General features: G+C 34.0%; 1 long non-coding RNA gene across 3 annotated transcripts in view; it reads right to left on the reverse strand.

The window, feature by feature from the left end:
• Window positions 1-12,176, reverse strand: part of LOC107742050 (uncharacterized) — a 38,591-nt gene that overhangs the window by 22,429 nt on the left and 3,986 nt on the right. Inside the window, exon 3 of one of the 3 annotated variants that reach the window (XR_001640274.1) lies at window positions 8,739-8,820. The exons of the other annotated variants lie outside the window; for them this stretch is intronic. This is a non-coding gene — a long non-coding RNA (uncharacterized LOC107742050). Of the gene's footprint in view, window positions 1-8,738; window positions 8,821-12,176 lie in introns of those variants that run through there. 3 annotated transcript variants of the gene reach the window in all.

Below are 12,176 nucleotides of genomic sequence, written 5' to 3' on the forward strand. Positions count from 1 at the left end.
ATGCCACATCCAGTGTAGACCATAGATATGTGTATATATATATATATATATATATGGTGTAGACAGCACTGATTATAATGAGTTCCATAGTATTTTGTCACGACGCGCCAGTCGCGTCCGGTGTAGACACGGTGTAACATAGGTTTTGCTTTGTTTCACAGAACTAATCGTTGTATGGGTTGCGTACGTATGTGTGGGGCGGAGCTATCAAAATAGGGGCGAGACCCTTTTGGGGTAGGGGCGTGTTTGTTTTGGTGATTTTAAAAGTCAACATTGGATACCAGAAATCGCTTACCCCACCTTTAAAGCAAACAGATCTTTATGTAAAAGACTGATGATGGCTGAAGTGCTTGTTAATTTATAAATGTTTTAACTATTACTTTAGATAAATGAGTTGGAAAACATGCAGTAGAGACTATGTAGCCTACAGCTTAGATTGCTAACAATGTTGTTTCTGCAAATTCAGATTGGTTTATCAATAATCTTCAGAATTACTAGCTTAGTGATCCCAAACTGAGAAATCACTCCACTCCTGAAAAAAAAGAAGAAACATGCTCTCCCCTTCTACACATCGACCAATCAAAGTAGATCTCAGCAGAAACTGCAAACTTATTACCAACCCAAAAGTGGGTGAATAAGTACTCAATCACAGCAAGACAAACAAGATGGTGTAATGATGTCAGGGATAAAAACGCTGGGGTTTTGATTGAGACTTTATGAATGGATTTGTTCTTTCACGCCACGCCAGTAAATCAGCTCAAATGGGGTTGTTTCATGGCAATTACACACTAAATACAGTCATGCCTGCGATGATTACAAATGACCAAAAGTGATGAGTATAGTGCATCCGCTGGTGTCATTAGATGATACGTAACCACATCTTTAGGGCAGAGTTAAATAAAAAGCACTACATTTACGTGTGGCTTATTGAATGCTTATTTTTTTCCCCAAGGAGCACATGTGTCCCTATGTAAAAAAAAATAGGAGCACTATATATTAAATAATAGGTGTTAAATAATGTTTGCTGTCTTTCCTTCCTGTGTCGGGCAGCACAGACAAAAGATACATGTTTACATTTAATTAAATGCAAGACAGTTTATTGCTTAACCACAATACCAATATTAACGATTGTGAACTGCTCTGAAACCACAAGCCTGTAGAACAGCAACAGCATCGCAGTTTGTCTTTGAAACATTAATTTAATGAAATAATAGCCCTTTGAATTTAATCACAAGGCTGTATCACGATTCATGCTGTTCCCATCCCCAAATTTAAAACCTCTTAAAATGATAATACATTTGTAATACAATTTAAGATATTTAAGTTTTTTTAAATACCTGCAGGGACTTGTTTTATTCACACACATGCTCCTTAATACATTTTACAGTTCGCACACATTTATTTTTAGTCGGAAATGCAAGTGAAAGGCTTTCTCTATCGAGCCCTGACCTGATGAAAGCTGCACTTACAGATTGTAGAATTACTTTTTAAAAATACTATGTGAAACAGAATTCATTATGCATCAAGAAATGTCTCAATAAACAGTATGTTACATTATGACTTTGTGCATTGCTTGGGCAAGTGGCAACTCAAAAAAAAAACAAAAAAAAAAAAACAAGGGATTTTTCACACAAAAATTACATTTCCATCATCATTAACTCTCCCTCAAACTGCTCCAAACCTGTATGAGTTTCTTTCTTCTGTTGAACACAAATGAGGATATTCTGAAGAATGTTGGTAATGAAACATTTGATGGTAGCCATTGACTTCCATAGTATTTACTAAATAAGTCAATGGCTACTGTCAACTGTGTTTAGGGATGCAGCGATTAGTAGATTGTGTTTAACACACAAAAGAGTGATGATCAGGTCAACACACAGAGGTATAGAAATTCTACATTGATTTAAAAAATAAAATAAAATTAAAAAAAAACCTGCACCGGTATCGGTATCGTTGGAGACTCCGAATTTCTGGTATCGGATCAAATCGTTTCTGAAAAAATGGTATCGCTGCATCCCTAAAAACATTTGATGGTAGCCATTGACTTCCATAGTATTTACTAAATAAGTCAATGGCTACTGTCGACTGTTTTTAGGGATGCATCGATACCATTTTTTCAGAAACACTCCGATCTGATACCAAAAATTCGGAGTATCCAACGATACCGATACCAGTGCAGGTTTTTTTAAATCAATGTAGAATTTCTATACGTCTGTGTGTTGACCTGATCATCACTCTTTTGTGTGTTAAACACAATCTACTAAATATACACACACAGCTTCATTATAAAGAAAAAATAACAAATGAAAAATATATCATCATAACCGAAAATACTATTATGATCTGGTTAGTGGATAATTCAGCAGCAAAAGTTACTCTAGAAAAATCATGAGTGCACAATACTTTTTTTTAATCTAAACATTTAGTGAAAAAACATTATTTAGTGGCGGACAAATAAAAGTGAAAAAGTGTAGGACTAAATCTGTTAAAATGTAACACATTGTTCTTTGTATTGTTGTTAAATACATTAATGAAAAACAAGTAAGTATATAAATATATACTATATAATTAAAAGACATTTCTTTTAAATGTATAGCACAGTAATGAGGCAGCAACATATGATAGATAGGACAGAACAAGAAAGGCTATTAATAATCTTTCATTGCGCAAAAGTATTATAATATGAAAAAAATATATATCACAGGTTACAAAATAAATAGTAAGCAGCACTACGGTTTCTAACATTGATAATAAATATTAGAATGATTTCTGAAGGATCATGTGACACTGAAGATTCAGCTTTGCATCACAGAAATAGATTATATTTTAAAGTATAGCAAAATAGAAAACCATTATTTTAAATTGTAATATTTCACAATATTAATGTTTTTCTGTCATTTTGATCAAATGAATGCAGGCTTCATGAGCTTCTTTCAAAAACATTAAAAATAGTAATGTATCCAAACTTTTGACCGGCACTGTATAAGTAAAATTATACAAAATGTAAAATGTTGTATAAATAAAAAGGTAAGGAATCACATTTTATTGGCGGTGGGAGGCCTCCAAATGTCTAGAACCGGCCATGGTTTGACCGATACCCGATCCGGCAGAAAATGGCAATATCGGAGCCGATACAGATACTGAGTATTGGATCGGCACTAGTGTTAATTTAGTTAACGAAGACTGACAAAATATGTTCGTTGACGAGCTTTTTTCCCATGACTAAGACGAGATGAAGACGAGAGGACAATAAGGTCAATAAACGATAACTACTATATCAACATGCAATTTCGTTGACGAAATAAGACAAGACTAAAATGTATTCAAAAAGATAAAAACTTTACCAAAAACCTCTTTTTATTTTCGTCAAAAAAGGAGACAAAATGTTATTACAGACTGGTCTACACGCCTCTACTACGCGAGCTTTCATGAGTGCGGTTGCCAGATATCAAGAGTTCTAATCCCCGAATCAGAGCTTCGCTGTTAAATTCACACATTTTCTGCCCGGTGTGTTTTGCTTATTTTAAACAATCAGGCAACCATGCGCTCACTCCTCATTGCGGAAGCGCCACCGCAGATGATCTGAAAAACAAACAAGCTGGAGTTTAGCGATCTAAATGAAAGCGTCATTCAGTCGGTCAGTGTTCTGTCATGAGATCTCACTATATTGTTGGCGATTGTGAATAAATACACTTACTCAGTCGCTGTTGTTTTAATAGAGAAATGGACTATTGCAATTATGGAATTGGTGGAATTACTAGGAATTTCACTGTTATAATATTTTTCATTTGTTTTAAAAATACTTCAGGTTTTCTTCGACTAAAATACTTTAGATTTTCTTGGACTAAAACGTTGAGACTTTTAGTCGACTAAAACTTGACTAAAACTAAATAGGATAAGGTTGACTAAATACAGTATGATAAAAACTAACAAGGACATTTTAGCCCGGGACTAAGACTAAAAAGAAAATAGCTGACAAAATTAACACTAATCGGCACATCCCTAACTTTTTTGAACATTCTTCAAAATATTGTCAAAAAAAAAATCATCAAAACATCTTCTTTTGCATTCAACAAAAGAAAGAAACTTATACAGCCTGAGGGTGAATAAATGATGGCAGAATTAAAAAAAAAAGTTTAACACATTGCATTATGCGATACAGTATTCTGTGCAGTGCAGAATGACATTGTGTAAAATTCCTTTTAAGATTAAATAACATAAAGGTAAAGTTGAGCGACTTCATTGTGATACTGTATACAGTATGCATAAAATACTATGGTACGCTCTAAAAAATGCTGGGTTAAAAAACAACCATTTCTGGATTATTTGGCAACCCAGCACCAAACCCTCATTTGTATTGACAGTAAAAATGACCCAGCAGCTGAGTTACAGAAAAACTACAACTATAAAAAAATATTAAAAATAACCCAATAAAAAGACCCAACAGGCGGATCCCAGCATTTGGGTTAAAAAATAACCCAGCATTTTTTAGTGTAAATGCAGTAGATGATCCAGTGTACTATTCATACTATATACTATTTGCTTTCAAACACTGTAGCTAGCACACTACAGCAAACCCTAAGAATTAGTTACACAAGTGCATAATGTCATCTGTAGCGCCTATTGGTCGACTGATATATATCGGCGCAGACGATATATCGGCCGATATTTGTAATTTTTTAAATATCGGCATCGCCCAATAAGTATTTCCATGTGGCCAATGTTTTTCACAACGGATACACCATATCCTGCATTTATGCTTCATCTTTAAGACAAGCCACTCAGACGTGAAGACAGCACCTGAGACAGAGTAAAATGACCAATCGTCATTCACTTTCTAACGTGACGCTACGTTGTGTTACATACAATATCACTCCGGCATGCAGCAAAGTCTTATTCAAACGTACCGTGAGACATCAGATCCGCAGCCCAGCGGCAGCTCCGGTGGGAGACACGGCTGTGATATAAACGAATTCAAACAAAAATAAAACCGTGTTTACCTCACAATCAATCGAAAATCCAGCGACTGGCTCTTCCTCAGATATGCGTGTTGTTCTTGGGTACTTCTAAACAAGATGCTGTTTTTCGGTGGACTCAAACTTTCCAGACTGAAAGCTGGGTCGACACGACAACTCTATGTTAAGTAATAATAATAATACGTTTGAATTAATTTATATGTTTATTCAGGAATATCCGCTGGATTTGATTGCCCATGATTGGCGTAATATCATGTGTAGTATACCTTTTCGTATGTTCCTGTCTTATTTAATGCTGCTATATGCTGATAACCAAGCATGTAATTATCCCCCCTCAGGCTTGTATTATTTTTACAATGAAACAGACAAGAAAAACGAAACATCAGAGACAAAATCTTTATTATTAACCAACTATCCCATACTATAATTAAAACCTGTTGCTCGGTAAACTATATATGTATTTTACATAAAATACATGAAATTACACATACTATTTTTGACATTAATTTATGAATATTAATTTGTTAATTAATTATGAATGTTAGAAAGGCTGCACTAAATCATGTTCATTTAAGTGTTACATCTGTTGTTTACATTTTAATTGTTTAGGTTTTATTTTTATTTTTTTGTAGGTTTCAGCAAAAGAAAAGAAAAGGAAAGGCTGCACTAATTGTTACCTCAATTGTTTACATTTTTTTAATGTAGGTTTTAATAAATATTTATGGATAATAAATGTTCATTTAGTTTCACAAATTTTCTGCATGTCTCTCATTTACTGTAATTATATGTATCATATCGGCCTCATATCTTTCACAATATCGGTATCGGCCATTAAAAATCGGTTCATGTCGGTTGACTAGTAGCGCATGAGTATTTGTAGCATTAAAGGTTCTGGAAATATGTGCCACAGTTCTTCAATTGATCATCATATCAGCTACCATTTGAAATGTATAAATGCCTTAAATTCCCAAACAAATTAGGACTTTTGTAGAGCACTTGATTTTCCACAGCCAGATTCAAGGACACACACAGTGTGTCCTTGAATCAAAGTCGGCATTCCTTTCTTCCCTTTCTATTCTGTTTTCTATCAATCCTTTAGGCGTAACGGTACCTATTTCTCTCTGTATAATTGGACTGGATGACAGCCATATTTGAAGCCAATAGATGAAAGCATCTTTTGACAATGGAGTGTCTAGTCTGTGACATGACTTGAAATGAGGAAGAGATTGCTGTGCACATACACGGTACGAACACACAAAGACCATGCACACGTGAAATAAAATAAATTGGCCATAGTACCTCTGCACACTTGTTGAGGGAAGTCTGTGGGAATACACTCGAGAAATGAAAACCATTACCATTTCCTGCATTAAGAATGCACTGCATACCAAAAGACATGTGCTGTAATTTCTAAGCTAGATCACAAAATATGATTGGTATGGCTAAAAAAAGGGCTTAAAATCCTGCATTTATATATAAGGCATGCAAGATGATAATACAATCACAAACACTGGGACATTGTGTCAAATTGACAAAATATTCAATAGTTAACTACTGATTAATAAAACACATGGATTAATATTTGGTAAGAAAAGACCCTGAATGAAAAAGAAATTCTAAAGACATTACATTGTGGCAGACAAGAGAGTTTTAGCGTTTAATACTGCCACATTAAAAAGAAATAAAATAAAAATAACAGAATGAAGCCATAATTATTTACAAATAATTACTTATAAAACTTATAATTTATCATAATAAAAAATACAAATAAAAAAAAACAATTTACTGCCGAAGAAGCGTTCTCTTTATAAAACTATTAAAATACAAATCTTAAGATCCCTATATATTGGCCTAAGAAAAACTTTTTTTTTTTCATTTTAAAATGGTTAAATGACATTTTAGTAATCAAAAAGCACATCAAATTAATTGAAACAATTAAACAGACAATTCTACAATTTATTAAAAGTTTAACAAAAATCAAATTTTAGGACCCTATGAAACGGGTTTTATTTTTTCTGAAATTCTGTTTTATTTTTCCCAAGTTCCATGTCTTCCGTTTTAATTTTTCTGGATTCCATTTTAAAGGTTTATTCAATTAAATCAATTAAATAAATTGAAACTTTAAAACTTAAACTAAAAATGTATTTACTGTTTCACAACAATAGGGCCCTCTGAAAATTTTTTTTTTTTTTTTCCCGAAATTGCATGCTTTAATTTTTCTGGATGATTTAATACAAATTTATTATGAAAAGCATTGGTAATCAAATGGCATAAGACATTAATTTAATTAAAATGTCAACCTTTTATTTTTTGTTAAACAAATCTCTACCTACATTCTGTTCCATTTTGGGAGGTTCCATCCAGCTGTTTTAGAATGTAAAAACTGCCTTGTAGTAAAAACTGCCTTTGGTGAGGGCATACAGGTCATGGTAAAATGAATGAATTTAACCCTGCTTTTTTAATAGAAAATTAAAGCACTGAATTAACATTAAATTGATAGCTCTTCCCAACTCAACCGTTTAGACCAGTGTTGAGCAACAGTCTATAGGTGTTTGCAGTCTGTGTTGTCGCTAAGGTAACCACCCGTACCCACAAATTCACTCTCCACTCACTGTCACTTGCATTAAAAGCATAATTTTTCCTCATGAGAGAACATTGGCGGATACACACTCTGGCTCGGCCCCCATTTGCCTTTCAGTTGAGTAAACATGATGCAGCTACTAATTTATACATTCAGTCTAGTGCACTGCTACACGGTGGTCTCCATGGATAGATCCCCTTATGAGCCATTAGTGGCAAAACCGTGGCAGAAAAGTGAGATCCATCCATTTACACGAGCTTATGAATTACAAATTCAGAAGCTGCTGATTGAAACTTAGGTCCCATGATTTAGATCCTCATTTTGCCTCTTTAATTTGTGTTCACTTGAGTTAATCCATCTATCGAATTAATGATCTATGTGAATTTAAAGTAGCCTGCTAGCATTTAACGGACAGTAAATGAGAAAAAGTTTTGAAATGAACCTTTTGCTTACTTGCATATTGTTTTCATGATTTCCTTTTCTGAAATGAATGTCTGCAATGAGCTTTGTCTGGTGAGATTGGCTCAACACTCAAATTCAGACTTGTTTGCAAAGTCCTTGATACATTGTAGGTGACAATTTTATGTGGATTTATGCAGTAGTCAGCAGCAGCATCCACAATTTACACATTAAGATACATTTTTATATTTCCAATAACCTTGTTGAGGCTGAAACTGTAGTGGGAATCCATTACCATATTCTGCATAGAGAAAAATTTAGCATTGTAAAAACGTAACATTGTGGACACGCAATTTATAATGATGTGCATACAATTGAGAAAACCAGTACCTCCAAACTCACTCTAAAAACGGACCTGGATGAATAAAAAAATAAAACGGCCGTATAGCCAGAGCAGTACGTAGGATTCTCTGACACAGAACAGATTTTATAAAAACAATATTTGCATTATTATTCCGGTCACTTCGCTCAGGTCACAAGAATGTCACAAGATGATGGAAATGTTTGTAAAGAACTCATTTATCCTCAAGGATTTGGCGTCCTTCAGGTATTTACCTCAGTGACTGCAGCCGATTCATCTTATTAGCTCTTGTCTTACCAAATGCATAATTAGTTGCATCAGTGATTTCAGAAACTGGCTGATGAAAATACATCTGATATCATGAAGTACAGTATTTGTATGGCATATTGACACTACATCAATATGGGACAGGCGTTCTTGTGAAGTTACAGAATCCTCTCATATGAAACAAACATATGAGCTTCTCTTCTGAGGCATTCGGGGGAGATTTATGAATCAACTGCCTGCAATGAAGGAAACAGGGATGCACTGATATTAAAATTCTGACTGGTGCAATAAGACAATAATTATTTTTTTCACGTTAGGGCCGATTACAAATAAATGCCTGATATTAAAATCTTATACTATTTAGTCTAACAGACTTAAAAGCAATTTACAAAAAAAGTGTTTAAATTTGCTTAAAATTAAAGTGTTATTAATTATTTTTAAAGATCAACTTTAAAAACACACACAAAAAAAACAATAGTGAGTATTAGACGACAGCAAAGGAAATATAAAAGTAAAAATAGGACAAATAAAAAAATTAAAATTCTAATATTGAGCAAAAAAAAAAAAAACTAACAATGTAACGAACAACACCTCAAATCATGCAGCTAGCAGAAAACAGATATGTTATGCCTTTTTTGTCTGCCAGATGATAAAACAGATGAAAAGATCCCATAGACTTACATTAAAGAAGGGACCGGAGTCATAGACCTTCATTGAGGCTTTTGGTGAACTCTTTTGTAATCAATGTAATCAACCACCTAGCACCTACCCAGAATACCCTGCAATCTCCTAGCAACATGCTCAAAACTTCCTAGAACATATAAGCAACTGAAAAACAACGTTCTGACAACCATAGCATTAGCAAACATGCATTCAGTCTCCATTCTGGTATGTAACAACCACATTTTCACAAAGCAATTAAATCTGATGGGCAGAATGAAGTCCCGAATATTTTTTCTTGTTGAATATTTTGTTTCACACAAAGAGGAAGTAAAATTTGGGTTTTCTGTTCAAAAACCCCTACTGTTCAAAAGCTAGGGTTGTTTTTAAGGAAGTCTCATGCTCATCAAGAAAAATAAAATCAATAAAAAGTTCAAAAGAACAGCATTTATTTGAAATAGAAATGTTCTGTAACATTGTAAATGACTTTACTGTCACTTTTGATCAATTTAATGTACCCTTGCTAAATAAAAGCATCAATATCTTTTTAAAAACAAATCTTACGGACCCCAAACTTTTGAACAGTCATATTCACAACATTACTAAGTTTAGGGCAACAGTGATACTTACACAACTAAACCAAATGGTAAAGAATTGACCTGAGAGGAAGTAGGGACAATGAAAACCTGACAGCAAGAAACAAGCAGCATCTTCACACGCAAATCTCGAGGGACTTCATCCCTGACACCTTCTCGAGGCTGACTGGCTGCTGCCTCCAGGTTTGTGTGCATCTGAGACGGCATAAATGTCCCATTCATCGCAGAAAGAGGCGACGAGGGACTCAAGAGTATCAGCCATTGGTCAGAGCCGCCGGTCTTTGGATTGATGAACTGATGGTGACGGATGAGGGTAATAAAGAGCTGGATGTCCCTCCTGTTACCAGCGAGGAACCAGTATGAATCACCCATCTGAGGCCATACGGAGCAAGAGAAAGATGCAGAGGCCAGCCTTGCCCCCCTCGGGCACATGTACATACGATGAAACGCACACACAAACTCGGCCCCAGCAGTCATGACTTCCACAAAGCAGCAGAGCAGAACTGTCATACAAAACAACACGGTACTCAAAAGAGGAGACACCAACAAAGAGACCATCATCATTCTGGTCTGAGTGAAATGACGGTGACAGGACTTCCAGGGCTGTGTTCGCACTGTTTTGAAATGTTTTGACATTAGTCATGATCGACTACTGTAAACAGACGGCAAACACGGGGAAAAGCGGCGCTGTATTTTTTAGGCAATATCTGTAGGGGAGACCAGAATTGGTTGGCACAATTTTCATTCTTCTCTGGAGGAACAAACATTACGATAACCCAACAAAGTACAAATGAACACGTAAAGAAAGAGTTCAGCCAATATGAAAATCCTGTCATCATTTATTCACCCTCATGCTTTTCCAAACAAGTGTGATTTTCTTTCTTCTGTGGAACACAAAAGGAAATGTTAGCTAGTATGTTAACAGTGCACTTTTCCATACAATGAAAGTGAATGGTGACTAGGGTTAACTCCAAAAATGACCAAAAAAGCAGGATAAATGTGGTGCTTATGACTAATATTCAAAACCTTTTCTCAAAACCACACAAGAGCTTTGCGTGAATATCACAACTGTATTTCCTTTTACTGGAACTCTCTAATCCGATTTGTGGGTTTGAAATATGCTTATTTTCACATTTCAGCTTTCATTTTCATTTATGTCAAGCCTGCTTTGGCACAACTTGATTGCGTCATATTTGAATATGTGTGAATGAGATATAGCAAAAATACTCAAGGAATAACTGAAAATTACAGTCTGTTTCTCTCACAAATATATTATCTAACCAGTGCTGTTTTGTCAACTAAAACTATTAAAATATTAAACATTAGATTGAGAACTTAAACTTAAAAAATATAAACATAAAAATATTTAAATCTAAAAATATATATTTTAAAAGAAAATTACAAATATTGCCTTGGTAAATAACTGAAATGTTTTTTAAAAAAAAAACTTTAAAATGAAACCTAAAAGTATACAATTAAAAGCTAATTCTAAATATGAATAAATACTGTAACTGTATAGTAAATAATACTAAAATAATACAGCATCTGAATTCAGAAGAATTGGAATATACCACACTATTTGTACCGACTACTTTTAAAGAGCTTTTTTGTTATTTTTTATACATGACAGCCCTTGCCATCATTCAGTTTCATTGTATGGAAAAGAGTAAAACTTCCTTTGGAAAAAAACACATACACATCACTGGTTTGGAACTACATAAGGGTGAATGAATAATTTAATTATCTAATAATTGTAAAACCAATTATTATTATTATTATTATTATTATTATGTATTTATTTTTGTATTTTTAGGTTAACCCTAACGAGTATTTTAACAGACACATTGAAATGTAGGAAATCTTTTGCTGTATTTTATAAAGCAAAAGATGTTATAGCAATATGTTACCATGCTGTGGAATTGTCAAACACCAAAACAGGGATGGATGGCACATTTACAGTGTTAAAAGCCTTTATTTCTAAGAGAAAAGCCAATTGAAAAGGTAATTTATTTAAACCAAATTAACACAATTCTATAAGTAAAGATTCATTTATGAAATTAAATTGTAACAATCTTTTATAATGGTCTTAGCACTTTTTCCACTTAAACAGCCAACAGGGAAACTTCAGATATCTTTTTGCTCCTCGAGATGAATTACTTAAAGGGGTCATATGATGCTTTTTTAAAGATCATTATTTTGTGTATTTAGTGTAACAGAATATGTTGACATGCTTTAATGTTCAAAAAACACATAATTTTTCAAATACTGTACATTATTGTAGGTCCTCTATGCCCCGCCTCTCTCAAACGCTTCGTTTTCTACAAAGCCCCCTCCTT

This window comes from Sinocyclocheilus rhinocerous, unplaced genomic scaffold (assembly GCF_001515625.1).
Source record: "Sinocyclocheilus rhinocerous isolate Xijiao unplaced genomic scaffold, SAMN03320098_v1.1 scaffold135, whole genome shotgun sequence".
NCBI lineage: Eukaryota > Metazoa > Chordata > Actinopteri > Cypriniformes > Cyprinidae > Sinocyclocheilus > Sinocyclocheilus rhinocerous.